We start from the raw sequence: 20,218 nt of genomic DNA, 5'->3' as shown, positions 1-20,218 counted from the left end.
TGGATGGAGAATGGTGTGGTTTCAGGATTGAGCCATGGGGGATCTTCAGGGGCAGTTTGGCCCTGTGGGCTAGTGGAAGGGAGGAAGGCAGAAGAGGCAGCTTGATGCAACTCTCTCTATCTTAGTGACAAAGAAGCTCCATGAGCTCCTCACACTTGTTGGAGGTGCAAATGGAGGAGAAAGGGGAGAGGGAGAGCCCTTCAGAAGGAACAAATTAGAGGTGTTAAAAAGTAACAATGCACAGTATTTAACACCACGCTGATTTAGTTAACTTTTATCCAGAATATTAACTGGGCTATAACTGAGCTGGTATTAACATCGGCAGAAACAGACACGAAAGAACATAGTTCAGTCTGAGGTGTGATTAATGGCAAAATCCAATTACTGGAGCCATTCGCTCATGTGTCAGCAGGTTGAAAGAATGAGTGAAACCCTTCTCACACTCCGAGCAGGTGAATTGTCTCGTCCCAGTGTGAACTTGCTGGTGCACAGTGGGGTGAGATGATTGCCTGAACCCAGTCCCACAGTGAGAGCACCTGAACGGTCTCTTGTCAATGTGAACACGCTGATGGGACATCAGGTGTGCAGTGAGGGCAGATGATGCCTTGAACCCAATGCCACAGTGACGGCAACGGAACAGTCTCTCATCACTGTGACTACCTTGATGGTGCATCAGTTCCCCACAACTTTAGACCACTTTCCACAGCCTGCAAACTTAAAAGGCCTCTCATCAGTGCGAACTTGCTGATCTCCCAGGAGGGTGGATGACTGACGTAATCCTTTCCCACATTGGGAGCAGATGAATGGCTTCTACCTATTGTGAACTCACCGGCGTGTCAGCAGGCTGGATGAATGAGGGAATCCTTTCCCATATTTAGGGTAGATGAATGGCCTGTCCCTGATGTGACAGCGCCGATAAGTTTCCGGTTCAGATGGGTAATTTAGTCCCTTCCCACAGTCCTCACATTTGAATACCTTGTGAAATTGGTTAAAAACTAAATAATAAAGAGAGAGAGAGAGAGAGTGAGAGGGAGAGAGAGAGAGAGAGAGAGAGAGAGAGTGAGAGTGAGAGTGAGAGTGAGGGAGAGAGTGAGAGGGAGAGAGTGAGAGGGAGAGAGTGAGAGTGAGAGGGAGAGAGTGAGAGGGAGAGAGTGAGAGGGAGAGAGTTTTGTGCCTTGAGCAAACTTGGAAATTCTACATTTGGTTCCCTCACCCGAATCATTGAAATATATTGTGAATGGCTGGAGCACAAGCACTGATCCCTGCGGTATCCCACTAGTTACCACCTGCCATGCCAAAAAGGAGCCAATTAATACTGCTCTCTGTTTCCTGTCTGCTGACCAATTCTCAATGCACACCAATACATTACTTCCAAACCCATGTGTTTCAATTCTACACACGAAGTACTGGTGGTGGCACTGTGGTATTCTCACTGACTAGTATTCCAGAGACCTGAGGTAATGCTCCACAGAAATTTGAATCCAATTTAAAAAATCAGAAATCAGTCAAATAATGATCATGAAACCATTGCCAATTGTCTTAAAAACCCATCTGGTTCACTAATGCTCCTTTAGGGAAGGAAGTCTGCTGCCCTTACCTGATCTGGCCTAAATATGACTCCAGAGCTCAGGATGGGCAATACATTTCATATTTGGTTCCCTCACCCGAATCACTGAAATATATTGTGAATAGTTGGGGCACAAGCATTGTTTCCTGCGGTATCCCACTAGTTAACGCCTACCACTCTGAAAAGCATAGCCCAGTCAGCGATCCCACATCTCATGAATGAATAAAAATAATGCCATCAAAAGCTTTCCAAAAATCCACATACATTGGTTCTCCCTCATTTATTCTGGTTTCAAGGTTTGTCAAACACGTGGTTGGTCGCTTTCATTTATCCATGTTGACTTTGTCTAATCCCATTGATATTTTCTATATGTCCTGTTCCTACATCCTTTATAATAGATTCTAGCATTTTCCCTACTACTGATGTTATGCCAACCGATCTGTAATTCACTGTTTTTTCTCTCCCTCCTTTTTTAAATAGTGTGGTAACATTTACCATCCTCCAATCTGCCGGGGCTGCTCTAGAATCTACAGAAGTTTTGACAATGACAACTTGGCCACCTTTAGTACCCTGGGATGTAGATTATCGGGCCCTGGGGCTTTCAGCCCCATTAATTTCTACTGTACTATTTTTTTAGCAATACTAATTTCCTTCAATTCCTCCTTCTCACTAGGCCCTTGGCCCTTAGTATTTCTGGGTACTTATTTGTATCTCCCTCTGTGAACACAGAACTAAAGTAGTTGTTCAATTGCTCTACCGTTTCCTTGTTCATTTTGATAAATTCACCTGCTTTGGACTGTAAGGGAACTTCATTTGTCCACTAATCATTTTCTTTTTACATACTTACACAAGCTTTTACAGTCCACTTTTTTGTTCTTTGCAAGTTTACTCTGATACTCTATTTTTACCCTCTTAATCAATCTCTTAGTCCTGCTTTGCTGAATTGTAAACTGCTCATAACTCTCAGGCTTGCTACGTTTTCCAGCAATTTTATTTTTACTCCACTTTGGATCTAATACTATCCTTAATTCCTTTTGTTAGGTATGGTTAGGCCACTTTTCCTGTTCTGATTTTGTGCCTGAAAGGAATGTATAACTGTTGCAATGCATACATTCATTCCTTAAATATTAACATGCCTTTTAATGAAGTTCCCAAATCTATCTTAGCCAACTCAAGCCTCATACCTTCATAGTTTCCTTTGTTTAGGTTTAGGTCTCTAGTTTCACCTAATGAAGGATTCTATCATGTTAAGGCCACTGTTCACTAAAGGAGCCCACATAACAAGATTATTAATCAGCCCTTTCTCATTGCACAATACCAAGTCTAGGATAGCCTGTTTCTTAGTCGCTTCCTTGAAATACTGATCTAAATAAAATCTCATACACTCTCCAGGGATTCGTCCATCACAGTATTACTGTTAATTTTGTTTTCCCACTCTATATGTAGATTAAACTCAGCCATGATTACTGTAGTATACATTATTACATGCATCACAGGTTTGCAGTTTAAAACAGTGAGAGGAGAGTCAGGAGTTTCACAGTTTAAAACAACAAGAGGAGAGACAAGATTTTTACAGGTTAAAACAAGGGGAGAGCTGGGAGTTTCACAGTTTAAAACAGCAAGAGTAGTGCCAGGAGTTTCACAGTCTAAAACAGTGAGAGAAGAGCCTGGAGGTTCACAGTTTAAAACAGCGAGAGGAGTGCCAGGAGTTTTACAGTTTGAAACAGTGACAGGAGAGCCTGGAGTTTACCAAATTAAAACAGCGAGCGGAGAGCTGAGATTTTTACCATTTAAAACAGCGAGAGGAGAGCCGGGATTTTTATAGTTTAAAACAGCGAGAGGAGAGCAGGAAGTTTCACGGTCTAAAGCAGCGAGAGGTGAGCCGGGGGTTTAACAGTTTAAAACAGTGAGAGGGTGGCCAGGATTTTCACAGTTTAAATAAGCGAGAGGAGAGCCGGAAGCACATGGAGAGCGGACCTGCATGAGAAGCGCAGCGGCGACGGGAGATAAAAACCGACGTCAGATAGGGAGGCCCAGCACATGGAGAGTGGACCAGCGGGAGAAGGGCAGTGGCAGCAGGAAGCCCCTTCAACCTGTTTTTACCTGTCAGGGCCGAAATATGATGCCACAGGGAAACAGGTAGGTGATTGGTGGGTATCTGTACCGTATCACTTTTCATTGGTCAATTGGTTCAAATCAGGAGACATTATGACAGTTGTAGAGTACAGTTAAGAAATTCATTTTTAAAGTACTTAACATCAAATTTAATTAATTAAATAGAATAGGGCTTGCTGGGCAGGCGATGTGTTGCAGCTGTAGTATGTTGGATCTTGTGGACGACAGTGTGATCCACGGTGACCACATCTGCAGCAAGTGTTGGCTGCTCGAGGAACTTTGGCTCAGAGTTGATGAGCTGGAATCTGAGCTGTGGACACTGCGACACATGAGGGAGGGGGAGAGTTATCTGGACATTGTGTTTCAGGAGGTAACCATGCCCTTAGATTAATTACATTAAATTTGGTCCGTGGTCAGTGGCAGGAGGGTGTGACTGAGAGTGAGGCAGGTATGGGGAACCACAATTTTGCTTTGGAGGTGGCTCAGCCAGTGCCCTTGTCCAATAGGTGCAAAGTTCTTGCTCCCAGTGTGGATGAGGGCACAGGCTGCAGGGGGGTAGAGTGAACTGACCACAGCATGTTGATACACAGCACAGTTCCAGTGGGGGGGAGAAAAGGAAAATGTAGTAGTAATAGGGGATAACAAAGTTAAAGGAATAGGTACTGTTCTCTGCAACAAAGACAAAGTGACTCAGAGGCTGTGTTGTCTACCTGGTGCCAAGGTTAGGGACATCTCTTCTGGACTGCAGAGGGACTTGGAGTGGGAGAGGAATGGTCCAGTTGTTGTGGCACACATAAGTACTAATGACACAACGACATAGGTAGGATTAGGAAAGAGCTCCTGCTGCGGGGCTATGAGCAGCTCGGGGCTAAATTAAAAAGCAGAACCAGAAAGGTAATCATCTCCGGATTACTACCTGAGCCAAGTGCAAATTGGGGAAGGTAAATAAAATGAGAGAAGTAAATGCATGGCTAAAAGATTGGTGTGGGGGTAATGTGTTCTAATTCATGGGGCACTTGGACCTTTACTGGGGAAGGAGAGAGCTGTTCCATTGGGATGGGCTTCATTTGAACCATGCTGGGACCAGTGTCCTGCGAATTGCATAACTAGTGTTGTAAATGAGGTTTTAAACTAATTATTGGGGGGGAGGGTGGGCGAGGTTCAATTGAGAGGGAGTTTAGAGAATCAAAAATAAATGAGAGAGCAGAGGTGCAGGGTAGTGAAGAGGCGAACGATAATCAATGTATGACAGGAAGGGGCAGAAAATATAAGCAGAAGAATGTAGCAGAATTTAGGACCAGAATGAGTGATAATGGTAAAAAGTCAATGCTTAAGGTTCTTTATCTGAATGCACGCAGCATTTGTAACAGGATAGATGAGTTGGCGGCACAAATAGAAATAAATTAATATGCCTTGATAGCTACAACAGAGATGTGGTTGCAGGGTGACTAAGACTGAGAACTCAAGATTCAAGTGTATTTGATGTTCCAGAAAAATGGGCAAAAATTATAAGGAGTTCGGGTAGCCTTGTTAACAAAGGAAGGTATCAGAGTGGTGGTGAGTAGTGATCTGGTCGCAATAGATTGGATGTGGAATCAGTTTGGGTGGAAATAAGGAATTGCAAGGGAAAGAAGACATGGGTGGGAGTCAGCTGTAGGCCCCGAAAGAATCTCCTCAATCTAGGACAAAGTATAAATCAGGAATAATGGAGGCGTGTAAGAGGGGCGCTATAATGGTCATGGGTGATTTTACTCTGCATATTGACTGGACACCTCAAATCGGCAGCGGTAACATGGAAGGCAAATTTGTCGAGTGCATCAGGGATTGTTTCTTAGGGCAAGACGTTGCAGTACATACCCAGGAACAGGCTACTTTAGATCTGGAAATGTGTAATAAGGTAGGATTAATAAGAGATCTCATAGTTAATGATCCTCTAGGGGGTAGAACATGGTAGAATTTCAAATTCAGTTTGAGGGTGAGCAACTCGGATTTCAAACCAATGTCCTCAGCTTAAATAAGGGCAATTACAGAGATATGAAGAAAGAGTTGTCTAAAGCGAGCTGGGAAAATAGACTAAAGGGACAGTCAACGGATGAGCAGTGGCAGACATTTAAGCAGATATTTCTTAACGCTCAGCAAAATTTATTCCGGTCAAAAAGAAGGACTCGATGAGAATGATGAACCATCCCTAGTTAGCAAAGGAGGACAAAGAGAGTATCCAATCAAAAACTATGGCATAGAAAGCAGCGAAAACTAGTGGTAGGCCAGAGGATTGGGATTTTTTTAGGAACCAAAAGCGGTTGACTAAAAAGCTATTAAAGAGGGACAAAATTGATTAGGAAAGTGAATTGGCAAGAGATACAAAAGCAAACAGCAAGAGCTTCTACGGGTATACAAAAAGCAAGAGCGTAGCTAAAGTGAGTGTGGGACCCTTGGATGATGTGACTGGAGAATTGATAACAGGGAACAAGGGAATGGCAGATAATTTAAACCAATATTTTGCGTCTGTCTTCACAGTGGAGGACAGTATAAACATTCCAAAGTTATCAGGGAAGCAAGGAGCTAATGGGAGGAAAGGTCTTGTAACAGTCTCTATCACAAGGGACAAAATATTTGACAAACTAAAGGGACTAAAGGCAGACAAGTCACCAGGACCTGATGGTCTGCATCCAAGGTTTTAAAAGGAAGTGGCTGCAGAGATAGTGGGGCCATTGGTGGAAATATTCCAGAACTCACTGGGTTCCAGGAGGATCCCACTGGACTGGAAAACCACTAATGTGACACCCCTGTTCAAGAAAGAAGGAAGACAAAAAGCAGGAAACTATGAGCCAGTCAGCCTACAATCTGCTGTTGGGAAAACGCTGGAGTCCATTATTAAAGAAGAAATAGTAGGACATTTAGAAAAGGTTAATGCAATCAAACAAAGTCAACATGGATTTGTGAAAGGGAAGTCATGTTTGACAAATTTGCTAGAGGAAATAACAAGCAGAGTTGGTAAAGGGGAACCAGTAGATGTAGTATATCTAGATTTCCAGAAGGCATTCGATAAGGTGCCAGGTAAAAGGTTATTGCACAAGATAAGAGTTCATAGTATTGGGGGTAATATACTAGTATGGATTGAGGATTGCTTAACACACAGAAGACAGCGAGTCAGGGTTAATGAGTCTTTTTCAGGTTGGAAAGACATAACTAGTGGAGTGCCACAAGAATCAGGTCTAGGGCCTCAATTATTTACTATCTATATTAATAACTTGGAGGAGGGGGCAGAGTGTAATGTATCCACATTTGCTGACATTACAAAAATAGGTGGGGGGGGGCACGTTGTGATGAGGACATAAGGAACTTGCAAGGGTTTATAGACAGGTTGAGTGAGTGGGCATAAACTTGGCAGATGGAGTTTAATATAAGAAAGTGTGAGGTCATGCACTTTGGTAGGAAAAATTAAAAGGCAGGCTATTATTTAAATGGAGAGAGACTCCAAGAAGGTGCAGCACAGAGGGATCTCGGTGTTCTTGTGCATGGAACACAACAAAGTTAGCATGCAGATGCAGCAAGTAATTAAGATGGGAAATTGAAGTTTGGCCTGTATTGCTAGGGGGTTGGAATTTAAGAATAGAATAGTCTTGTTACAACCGTACAGGGTGTTGGTAGGGCTGCACCTCGAGTACGGTGCACAGTTTTGGTCCCTGTATTTAAGAAAGGATATACTGGCATTGGAGGAAGTTCAAAAGAGATTCACTAGGCTGATTACTGGGATGAAGGGGTTGACTTATCAAGAACGGCTAAACAGGTTAGGCCTTTATCCATTAGAGTTTAGAAGATGAGGGGTAATCTCATTGAAACGTACAAAATTCTGAGGGGGTTTGACAGGATAGACGTTGTGAAGGTGTTTCCACTAGTGGAGGAATTTTGAACTAAGGGACATAGTTACCGAACAGGGCTTCACTCACAAAACAAAGATGCAAAGGAATTTCTTTTCTCAGAGGGTAGTGAATGTCTGGAATTCTCTACCTCAGAGAGTTGTGGAAGCTATATCACTGAAAGTGTTTAAAGAGGAGGTAGATAGATTTTTGAAATATTGTGGAGTTAAGGGCTATGAGAAGCTGGTACAAAAGAGGAGTTGAGGCCAGGGGCAGAGCAGCCATGATCTTATTGAATGGCAGGGCAGGCTTGCGGGGAAAAATGGCCCACTCTTGCTCCTATTTCTTATGTTCTAACGTTCTTTTGTTTAATTTCCTATTTAATGCTGTCCCCTACCTTAGCAATAATTTTTGGAGGCTTATAGACAACTCCCACCAATTTTTGGAAAAATTCAGCAGGTCTGACAGCATCTGTGGAGAGGAATACAGTTGATGTTTCGAGTCTGTGTGACTCTTCATCAGGCTCTGATGAAGAGTCATACGGTCTCGAAACATCAACTGTATTCCTCTCTGCGGATGCGGTCAGACCTGCTGAGTTTTTCCAGGTATTTTTGTTTTTGTTTCCGATTTCTAGCATCCGCAGTATTTTGTTTTTATCCCACTAATGTTTTCTGCCCCTTGTTGCTTCTTTGCTCCACCCAGACGGATTCTGCATCTAGATTTTCTCAGCCAATATTCTCTCTGACTATTGCACTAATTTCACCCTTAACTAACAAAGTCACACCACCTCCTTCTCCTTTTTGTCTGTCCTTCTGAAATAATGAATACCCTTGCGTATTCAGTTCCCAGTCTTGGTTACCTGCAGCCTTGTCCCCGTAATCATAATTAAATTGTACCCTTTTACATCAATCTGCACTGTTAATTTATCTACCTTATTTTGAATGCTACATGCATTCAGATACAGTGCTTTTAGAGTTTTCTTTTTAACATTCTTGTACATTTTATTTTTACTATGGCCTTATTCATTCCTAACCCTTGTTTCCTCTGCCTTCCAGTTTTGCTTTCTACTTTCTGTCTATCATTTCTATCTTTGTTTCCCTCTCTTGCATCGCCCCCTTGGATCTCCATCCCTCTGACAATCTAATTTAAACCCTCCCCCACAGCACTAGCAAAAACTCCTGCGAGGATATTGGTCCCAGCCCTGCTAGGGTGCAACCCGATCAGCTCGTACAGGTCTCATCTTCCCCAGAGTCGGTCCCAATGCCTCAGAAATCTAAATTTCTCCCTCTTGCACAATTTCTCCAACCACGCATTCATCAGGCTTACTCTCCTATTCCTGATCTCGCTAGCATATGGCACGGGGAGTAATCCTGAGATTACTACCTTTGAGGTCCTGATATTTAATTTATTTCCCAGCTCCCTACATTCTGCTTAAAAGGACCTCATCCCTCTTTTTACTTATGTCGTTGGTGTCGATATGGACCACGACCCCTGGCTGTTCACTCTCCCACTTCAGAATGTCTGGCAGTTGCTCAGTGAAATCCTTGACCCTGGCACCAGGAAGGCAACATACCATCCTGGTGTCATGCTGTAGCCACAGAAACATCTATCTATTCCCCTTCCGATAGAATCCCCTATCACTATTGCTCTTCCTCACTTTTTCTCCCGCACCCTGCCTCTCCCCACCTTTTCCCATGCAGCTGAGCCACTTGTGGTGCCACGGACTTGGCTCTTGCTGCAGTCCCATCTATCCCAGTATGAGCCAAAATGGAAAATCTGTTAGAGAGGGAGGTGGAGCCAGGGCTCCAGCACTATCTGCCTGGCGGTCAGCAATTCCCTTTCTGCCTGTGCACTCTTTATCTGCGGTGTGACCGCTTCACTATACTTGCTTTCCACTAAGACCTCATCCTCTGGGTGCTCCACAGTGATTCCAGCCGCAGCTCCAGCTCCAAAAGGTGGATTTCAAGTCGCTGCAGCTGGAGACCTTCCTGCACATGTGGTCACCCCGGACACTGAAAGTGCACCTGACTTCCCACATCGCATAGGGGGTGCATTCCAATCAGCTGAGCTGCCCTTAAGTTACTCCCTTTAATTTACTTCCTCTAGTTTAGAGGATATTAAGGACAGGAGAAATAATCACCAGGTCGTACTTACCAAGGCAGCCACTATTCATACTGAGGGAAGGTAGAAGATGAAAGGATCCCTCCTTTCCCTTCCCTCTTCACTGAACTCCTTCTCTCACCAAACTCCAGCTTAAGCACTCTAATGAAGACAAAAGCAGCACTGCAGATGGCTTGCTTTTATGCCGTCTGAATCAAGCTTCTGGAAACCTGTTCAAGCAAGTTAGCTAATTAGCTAGCTTCAGCTACAAGCAGAGTCTGTATAAACCCTGTTTTACAGCTGGACTAAAACTCATACGAACAAGGAGCAGGAGTAGGCCATTCAGGCCCTCGAGCCTGCTCCACCATTTAATAAGGTCATGGCTGATCTGATAATAACCTCAAACCTGCATCCCACCTAACCCCAATAACCTATCAGTCTCTTGCTTACCAAGAATCTGTCCACCTCAGCCTTAAAAATATTCAAAGACTCTGCTTCCATTGCCTTTTCAGGAAGGGAGTTCAGAACCCTCTGACAGAGAAAAAAATATGCCTCATCTCTTTTTTAAATAGGCGACGCCATATTTTTAAACAGCGACCCCTAGTCTAGAGTCTCACAGAAGGGTCCACATCCAGCCTGTCAATATCACTTAAGATCTTATATGTTTCAATCAAATCATCTCTAACTTTTCTAAACTCCAGCGGATACAAGCCTAGCCTGTCCAACCTTACCTCATAAGATGACCCGCCCATTTCAGGTATTAGTCTGGTAAATATTCTCTGAACTGTTTCAAATACATTTACATTCTTCCTCAAATAAGGTGACCAATACTCACCTTCTCCCAGCCCAAAAAGCAGCTTTAGTTGCTAAATTAAAGAAAGATTTGACATTTGATAGAAATTAACAATTAAAAGTTCCTCTCTCACCAAACTGCAACATTATTTGGGATAGACATAGTGTTAAGGGCTTGGATGGAGTGGATTTCTTGAATGTGTACAGGAGAACTTTTCAGATCAATATATAGAGGGTCCAACAAGGGACGGCACAGAGCTCGATCTAATTCTGGGGAATGAAGCCAGCCAGGTGGCTGAGGTGGTGGTGGGGGAGCATTTTAGTGATAGCGACCACAAAATGGTACAACTTAAGCTTGCTATGAACAAAAAAATAGACACATTGCAAAAAAATGTTTTGGATTGGGGGAGAGCGGATTTTAGTAAAATAAGGCAGAATCTGGCCAAGGTAGACTGGGAACAACTACTTGTGGGGAAATCTACAGAGGAGCAGTAGTGGGTGTTCAAAATGGAAATGGGGAGGGTACAGGCTCAAAATGTTCCCTCTAGGGTGATAGGAAGGAGTAACAAGCCCAGGGAACCATGGGTGACCAGTGATATTCAGGATACGACGAGAAAGAAAAAAGGTTTTTAGGAGGTACAAGGGAAGCAAATCAGCGGAGGCATTAGTGGAGTACAGAAAGTGCAGGGTGGAGCTTAAGAAAGTAATTATGAGAGCAAAGAGGGGATATAAGGAAGCTCTGGCTGGTAAAAGTAGAGAAAATCCCAAGATAGTCCATAAGTATATTAACGGAAACAGGATAACCAGGGAAAGGGCAGGGCCCATTAGGGACTAAGGGGGCAATCTATGGGTGGAGCCAGAGAACATCGGTAGAGTGCTGAACGAATACTTCTCATCCATCTTCACCCAAGAGAATGAGGATGAAGGTATCGAACTTGGGGACAGAGACCATGAGGTTCTTGAGCAAAGTGATTTAGGGAATGACAAGGTATTGGAAGTGTTGGCAGCTTAAAAGTGGACGTATCTCCAGGTCGGGATGATTTGTGTCCCAGACTGCTGAGGGAAGTAAGGGAGGAGATCGCAGGGGCTCTGACCCAAATTTTAAATTCCTCCCTGGCCATGGGGGAGATGCCAGAGGACTGGAGAACAGCTAATATGGTTCCCCTATTTAAGAGATAAGCCAGGGAACCACAGGCCAGTAAGTCTCATGTCAGTGGTAGGTAAATTATTGGAGAAAATTCTGAAGGAGAGAATCCATCTCCACTTGGACAGGCAAGGTTGATCAGGGATCGTCAGCATGGCTTTGTCAGAGGGAGGTTATGCCTAACAAATTTGATTGAATTTTTTGAGGAGGTGACCAGGTGTGTAGATGAGGGTAGTGCAGTTGATGTAGTTTATATGGATTTCAGCAAAGCCTATGATAAGGTCCCACATAGGAGACTTATAAAGAAGGCAAATGCACATGGGACACAGAGTAATTTGATAAGGTGGATTCAAAATTGGTTTAGGAGACAGAGGGTGCTGACAGAAGGATGCTTTAGTGCCTGGAAGCCAGCGAGCCTGTGGCGTACCACAGGGATCTGTGCTGGGTCCCCTATTATTCATCATTTATATAAATGACATAGGTGACTATGTGGGGGGTAGGATTATTAAGTTTGCGGATGACACAAAGATTGGCCGGGTGGTTAACAACGAGGTGGTGTCTTGGGCTACAGGAAGATATAAAAGGGATAGGCAAATGGGCAGATAAGTGGCAGATGGAATTTAAACCTGAAAGGTGTAAGGTGATACACTTTGGAAGGAGTAATTTGGCAAGGAAATATTCAATGAATGGCACGACACTGGGAAGTTCTGAGGAACAAGGGAACTTGGTGTGTCTGTCCACACATCTCTGAAGGCGGAGGGGCATGTTAGTGGGGTGGTGAAAAAAGCATAGAGGACTCTTGCCTTTATCAATCGAGGCATAGATTACAAAAGTAGAGAGGTCATGGAGTCGTATAGAACCTTGCTGAGGCCACAGCTGGAGCGCTGTGGGCAGTTCTGGTCGCCACATTATAGGAAGGATGTGATTGCACTGGAGGGGCACCAGAGGAAATTGACCAGGATGTTGCCTGGGCTGAAACATTTAAGCTATGAAGCGAGGTTTGATAGACTTGGGCTGTATTCGTTGGAGCAGAGAAGACTGAGGGGCGACCTGATCAAGGTGTACAAGATTGAGGGGCATGGACAGGGTCGATAGGGAGCAGCTGCTGCCCTTAGTTGAAGCGTCAGTCACGAGCGGACACAAGTTCAAGGTGAGGAGCGGGATGTTTTGGGGGGACTGTGTGGAAAAGCTTTTTTACCCAGAGCGTGGTGAGAGTCTGGAATGCAGGTTGCCTCACATCCTTTAAAAAGTACCTGGATGAGTACTTAACATGTCATAACATTCAAGGCTATGGGCCAAGTGCTGGTAAATGGGATTAGGTCGGTAGGTCAGGTGTTTCTCACGTGTTTGTGCAGACTCGAATGGGCCGAAGGGCCTCTTCTGCAGTGTATCATTCTGTAAAGCAATAATGCACCCCAAAGCAGCAGTCCAGTGCAGAAGGGGATGTCACATATCTACAGCTCAGCCAGAAACCTGACAAAGTATCCCAAACCACCAACATCTACCACCTAGAAAGACGAGAGTACCAGGTGTATGTGAACACCATCACTTCTAAGTCACACTTCATTCTGACTTGTCTGACATTCAGTAATGGATGAGGAACATTTTCCTCCATTTATATATTTAGAAGACCCTGAAGCCATTGTTTTCAGTCCCTGCTATAATCTCAACTCCCTAGAGACTGATTCCATTTCTCCTTCCTGGAAACTGACTGAAGCTGTTTACAAAGAAAAAGGCAAAATGCTGCGGATGCTGGAAATCTGAAACAAAAACAAAAAATGCTGGAAAAACTCAGCATGTCTGACAGCATCTGTGGAGAGAAAGACAGAGTTAACATTTCGAGTCTGTATGGCCCTTCTTCAGAGCTAAAGAGAAGTACAAAAGTGGTGAACTGTATACTGTTTCAGTGGGGTGGAACAGGTGAAGCTGGAGAGAAGGCCAGCGACAGTTGGAGGCAAAGGAGAGATTGCAAAAGGTGTCATAAACAAAAGGTCAAATGGGTATTAATGGTGGTGATATTGCCTAAAGGAGGTGTTAAATGTGACATTAAGAATAGAAAGCACAATGTGATAATAGCCAGATCAGGGTAAACACTCTGGAAAGGGCAACATGAGCAAGTGATAGATGGCCCTTGTGGGGTGGGATAGGGGGAGGGGACGGTGGTGAGAAAAAAGCTTGAAAATAGGCTCAAAGATGGGGATGAAATAAGGAATAAAAATGGAAATGAAGCTCAACGCAAACTGGTGGAACAGCACCTCACTAGCAGTTAGGCTCTACACAGCCTTCCAGACTTAACATTAAGTTCAACATCTTCAGACCATGAACTCTCTCCTCCATCCCCACCTCTTTTTAATCCCCTTTTTTCAATACTTATTATTATTTATTATTTTAATTGATTTATTCCACTTATTTTTATTGTTATTTTTAAAATGTATTTCCATTTTTGTTCATTGTTTTATCCCCACCTTTTAGCCTGTGTTTGATCTTTTATCCCAACACTGTCCCCTCCCTCCACCCCACCCCCACTGGGGCCATCTGTCACTTGCTCATGTTGTCCTTTCCAGAGTGCTTACCCTGGTCCAGCTATTATCACATTCTGCTTTCCAATCTTAATGTCACCATTAGCACCTCCTTTAGGCAGTATCACCACCATTTGAACTTTAATTTATGGCACCTTTTACCATATCTCTCCTTTGCCTCCACCTTTCGCTGGCCTTCTATCCAGCTTCACCTGTTCCACCTTCGCAACCATCCCCACGCCCCTGAAACAGTATAAAGTTCACCACTTCTCAAGAAGAGTTATATGTACTCGAAACATTAACTCTGTCTTTCTCTCCACAGACCTGCTGAGGGTTTCCAGCATTTTTTGTTTCAGACTGTTTACAACCATGGCAAAATAATTCATCCCAAGTGAGCTTCCAAACGCATATTTGCATCATCACCAGGACAGCCTATTTCCACCTCAGTAACATTGTCTGTTCGATGCAGTCTCAGCTTATCTGCTGCTCAAACTGTCATCCTTTCCTTTGTTACCTCTGGGCTAATCTACCCTAATGCATTCCTGCTGACCTCCCACATTCAATCTCTCTGCAATGTTGAGGTCATCCAAAACTCTGCTGCCCATGTGCCTATTCGCACCAACTCTTGTTCACCAATCACTCCTGTGATCACTGACCTCCGATGGTCCAGGTTAAGAAACATCGGAATGCTGAAAGTCTAATCCTTATTTTACAATTCCTTCACGGCACCTCCTTCTCTGTAATACCCTCCTGTCTCACAACCCTCCCAGTTATCTGCACTCCTCTAATTCTGGCCTCCCAAGCATTCCTAATTTAAAACCCCTGCAAAAGGAGTTTCCAACTTCCATCACTCAGTCCAGGACAGAAATTCACAATATTCTCTCCTCCTGCCACCTGGGACAGTGATCAACGCGCATGCGCCCGGATGCATATTACCTGCTTGAAACGTGGCGGCCGTTAATCCGACCCTTGCAGAAGCGCCAATTGCCATCCCGACTGGTGCAAACTCAGGACCAAAAGTTTCTGTTCTGGATTTGGGGACTACACTGAGTGCTTATAAATTATTTCTGCCCACCCTCGCTCTTTCGGACACGCCGCAACTTTACCCGCTGCAGACCCAGGTGACAAACATGTGGATCCAAAACCTCATCGTATGCGCTGCGCATGCTCCAAACACTGGTCGATACCGCGCCTGTGCTGTGCTCCCCGTGGCCTGGATAGGTGACATTCGCCAACGCATTGAATACTGGGTACCTGCCATCGAAGATGACAAACGGTTATTCTGGATTTCTTTGCAGTTCTCGCCTGAAAGCTGGAGCTGGAAGACCATTAATAACATTACACAAGGTATATCAAAACCGATGTGCATGGAACACTATACACTCGAGAGAAGGAAAATGGGTAAAAGCAAAATACTGTGGATACTGGAAACCTGAAACAAGAACGGGAAATGCTGGATAAACTCATGCGCACTCGAAATGTTAACTCTATGTCCATGCTCTCCACTGATGCTTTAGACCTACTGAGTTTTTACAACACTTTGCATTTTTGTTTCAGAGGGAGAATGGGTATTGGAAATCAAGAGTCCCCCCAAAAATAGAAACAATAATGGAATCCATCCGCTTTAATCAAATTCCTTATGATATTCCATGATTTATCACCAGGTGAGATGAGCAAGTGAACCCCTTCTCACACATAAGAATTGCACAGCCTCTCTCCAGTAAGAATGTGCTGAGCATGAACAAAACCCTTGATAGCATTAAACTAGGTTGTGCACAATTGTAAACACAGCTAAATACTTTCGCTTAAATGAAATATATAAAGTGTCTGTCTTTAGTGTGAATGTGCTGCTCTCTCACTAAGTGAGATGACCGAGTGAATCTGTTCCCATTTTTAGCTGTTGAGCGGTCAATTTCCGGTATCCATGAGTTTTCAGCTCAGACAGGGAACTCATTCGATTGCATGGTCAACAACTTAAATTTATATAGCACCTTAACATCAGTAAAAATTACCCAAAGTCCTTCACCGGAGTGTTAATATTCCCCACATTTTCCTGACATCTCTGTACACGTGTCTTTATTTTCATCCCAAAACACTGCTGTAACTTCCATACAATAAAAACATTGTACAGATTTTACCAAAATAAATCACTAGCTCTGAAAAATGATCTGTAGCATTGCATAATATCCCTATGGTTGTAAAACCACAGATCTTCTTGCTACATATAATCCATGCCTTGATTGATATACTAAAATATGAAATAAATGGGAACTATTTGTCCCTTTCATGTTTGTCACATCACACACATTTGCAGTTGATTGTCTCCCAGATACATTTATTCCAGAGACAATAAAGTGTGTTCTTCTCCCCATTTTTTTTTGACTGCTCCCATAGTCAACCAATCTCATTCTTATTTTTCTGGACCCCACTCACTCGTGTTTTCTCTGTTAGTTTCTTCTCTGTACTGTTTCTAAATCTGCTTCCCTTCTGCTATATGTTTCTCGACTCTTCATTTTTCCCAGAATTGTTAAGGATGTAAGATGTGCCAAGCAGCATGGTATATACTACATTTTATCTGCTATGTGTCTGCCATTTTCATCGCCTCTCTATATTATATTAATATCCTGAAGTACATTACTATACTCCTCACTGTTTCCTGTTTTTTCTGAGAAATTCTGCCCTGTATATCTAAGGAATGTTATGAGTCTCAAAGTTGCTGACAAGTCTGTGTGGTACTGTATGAAAAACCATTTGAATGTCCATATTCAAGGCAGCAACTCCTTTACCCTCATACACACTCACGCTCAGAAATTTAGCCAAACATGATTTGCTTTTAACAAATCAATTCTGGTTATGGCGTATTAATCCATACTTTTCCAAGTGCTAACTGCTTTTGTCCCGGATTATTGGCTCAAATATTTCCAATCATGTTAAAATTATTACCCTGTAATTACTGTGTTTTGAATAGGGGTGTAAAATTTGCAATCTCACAGTCCTTTGGCATCACTACCATATAGGGAGGAATGTGACCAGAGCCTTTACATGTTCTACCTGATGGATCCTTTCTATCAGGGCAGCAGTCCGTCAATGTCATGCTGGGGAATCAGCCTAGTTAACGTGCTCAGGTTTATTAATATTTCCTGTTGCTAATCCAGTGTATAATTAAGATACAGAGGACTCACATGATGTCATATAATCCTGGCGTGGTGATGTTGTGAAGACTATGAAATTATAGTGGAGCCTTAATGGAGAAAACAATTTTTTTCGAGATGGCAGCAAGCCAACTGCTTATACATCTGTGCATGAAATTAATGACTAAGAAAACAAGGCAGCACATGAACATCATGAATAGTATTGTAAATTATGATGTCAATGGTACCTGCTGGGTATGGTGCACAAGATGTCCAAGACATTTGAACAACAATGATCAAAGTCAGGTGAATATTCTACTACAGAGTCAAAACAGCATTATATTATTTCTCCTTGCAATCTGTCTTGGAATTTTCTTTATCAACTAGATGAGAGGAATCAAACTTTTCTGCAATTCCCAGAGGAAGGTTAGTGGCAATAATTATCCTGGGATTATGCCCTGTATTGCACACTATCTTCCACCGGAGTTGGTAATCCTGGGCGTCAACAGATCACTCAATCTTCATGTCTTTTTGTTGGCTCTGTCCTAGATGTCGTTCAGTGTAGATTTAAGGTTCAGAGAAAGAGGTGGAATTGGGTAATCTTAACTGTCCATAGTCTTTAAAGGATAATGTTTCCTTGAATTTTTCGATTTCATTGTGGCCCTAATATTTTATCCCCAGTATTAATTAGTTTGTTTGGTGTTAGCCAACCGATAGGGCAGGAAGTGTCCCCTGTGTGTCTGTGTGAGGGCATGTTGGTGCGTCCATGACTGTTTATGTGTGTGCCTGTGTGTGTATGTATTGCCCCATGGAACTCATTTATCGTTATCTTGACTCCCTTCTCTCTCCCCTTGTCCAGTCCCTTCCCACCTACATCTGTGATTCCTCTGAAACCTTACGTCACATCAACAATTTCCAGTTCCCTGGCCCCACCCGCTTCCTCTTCACCATGGATGTCCAATCCCTCTACCCCTCCATCCCCCACCAGGATGGTCTGAGGACCCTTAGCTTCTTCCTCGAACTGAGGCCCGAACAATCCCCATCCACCACTACTCTCCTCCATCTGGCTGAACTTGTTCACACACTGAACAATTTCTCCTTCAACTCCTCTCACTTCCTCCAAATAAAAGGTGTAGCTATGTGTACCCACATGGGCCCCAGATATGCCTGTCTCTTTGTGGGGTATGTGGAACATTCCTTGTTCCAGTCCTACTCCGGCCCCCTTCCACAACTCTTTCTCCGGTACATCGATGATTACTTTGGTGCTGCTTCTTGCTCTCGTCAGGACTTGAAAAAATTTATTAATTTTGTCTCCATCTCCACCCCTCCATCATTTTCACATGGTCCATCTGACACTTTCCTTCCCTTCCATGACCTCTCTGTCTCAATCTCTGGTAACAGACTGTCCACCAATATCCATTACAAGCCTACCGATTCCCACAGCTACCTCGACTACAGCTCCTCACACCCCGCTTCCTGTAAGGACTCCATCCCATTCTCTCAGTTCCTTCGCCTCCGTTGCATCTGTTTTGATGATGCTACCTTCAAAAACAGTTCTTCTGACATGTCCTCCTTCTTCCTTAAGCGAGGATTTCCAACCACGGTCATTGACAGGGCCCTCAGCCATGTCCAGCCCATCTCCCGCACATCCGCCCTCACGCCTTCTCCTCCCTCCCAGAAACACGATAGGATCCCCCTTGTCCTCACTTATCACCACACCAGCCTCCGCATTCAAAGGATCATCCTCTGCCATTTCCACCAATGCCAGCATGATGCCACCACCAAACACATCTTCCCTTCACCCCCCCGGCAGCATTCCGTAGGGATCGTTCCCTCCAGGACACCCTGGTCCACTCCTCCATCACACCCTGCTCCTCAACCCCCACCTATGGCACCTCCCCATGCTCACGCAAAAGATGCAACACCAGCCCCTTCACTCCCTCTCTCCTCACCGTCCAAGGGCCCAAACACTCCTTTCAAGTGAAGCAGCATTTCACTTGCATTTCCCCCAACTTAGTCTATTGCATTCGTTCCTCCCAATGTGGTCTCCTCTACACTGGAGAGACCAAACATAATCTGGGTGACCGCTTTGCAGAACACCTGCGCAAGAATGACCCAAACCTCCCTGTCGCTTGCCATTTTAATACTCCACCCTGCTCTCTTGCCCACATGTCTGTCCTTGGCTTGCTGCATTGTTCCAGTGAAGCCACAGAACCTCATCTTCCGACTAGGCACTTTACAACCTTCCGGACGGAATACTGAATTCAACAGCTTTAGATCTTGAACTCCCTCCTCCATCCCCACCCCCCTTCTGTTTCTTCCCCCTTCCTTTTGTTTTTTCCAATAATTTATATAGATTTTTCTTTTCCCTCCTATTTCCATTATTTTTAAATCTTTTATGTCCTGCTAGCCTTTCTACCCCACCCCCACTAGAGCTATACCCTGAGTGCCCTACCATCCATTCTTAATTAGTACATTCGTTTAGATAATATCACCACCTTCAATGCCTGTGTTCTTTTGTTCTTTTGTCTGTGACATATTTTGATTATCTGCTATCACTGTTTGCTTGTCCCTACAACCACACCCCCTCCCCGGACTTCTCTCCCCCCACCCAACTCCCCTCTCACCTTAAACCAGCTTATATTTTACCCCTCTCCTTAGATTCACTCAGTTCTTTTGAAGGGTCATGAGGACTTGAAATGTCAACTCTTTTCTTCTTCACCGATGCTGCCAGACCTGCTGAGTTTTTCCAGGTAATTCTGTTTTTTGTTTTGGATTTCCAGCATCCACAGTTTTTGTTTATATCTCTTTGTGTATGTATCTGTTGGTGTGGGAATGTATGTATGTGTGTGTATCTATATGTTAGTGTGCGCGTGGCTGTGTCTGTGTATGCATGTGACATACAATGTGTGCGTGTGTGGGTATCTGTGTATGCTGTTTCTCATTAGCTGTAACACAAATCTTCCTATCCAAGCAGACAATGGGGCTCT

This window comes from Carcharodon carcharias, chromosome 24 (assembly GCF_017639515.1).
Source record: "Carcharodon carcharias isolate sCarCar2 chromosome 24, sCarCar2.pri, whole genome shotgun sequence".
Lineage (NCBI taxonomy): Eukaryota > Metazoa > Chordata > Chondrichthyes > Lamniformes > Lamnidae > Carcharodon > Carcharodon carcharias.
This window is presented reverse-complemented; position numbering follows the sequence as displayed.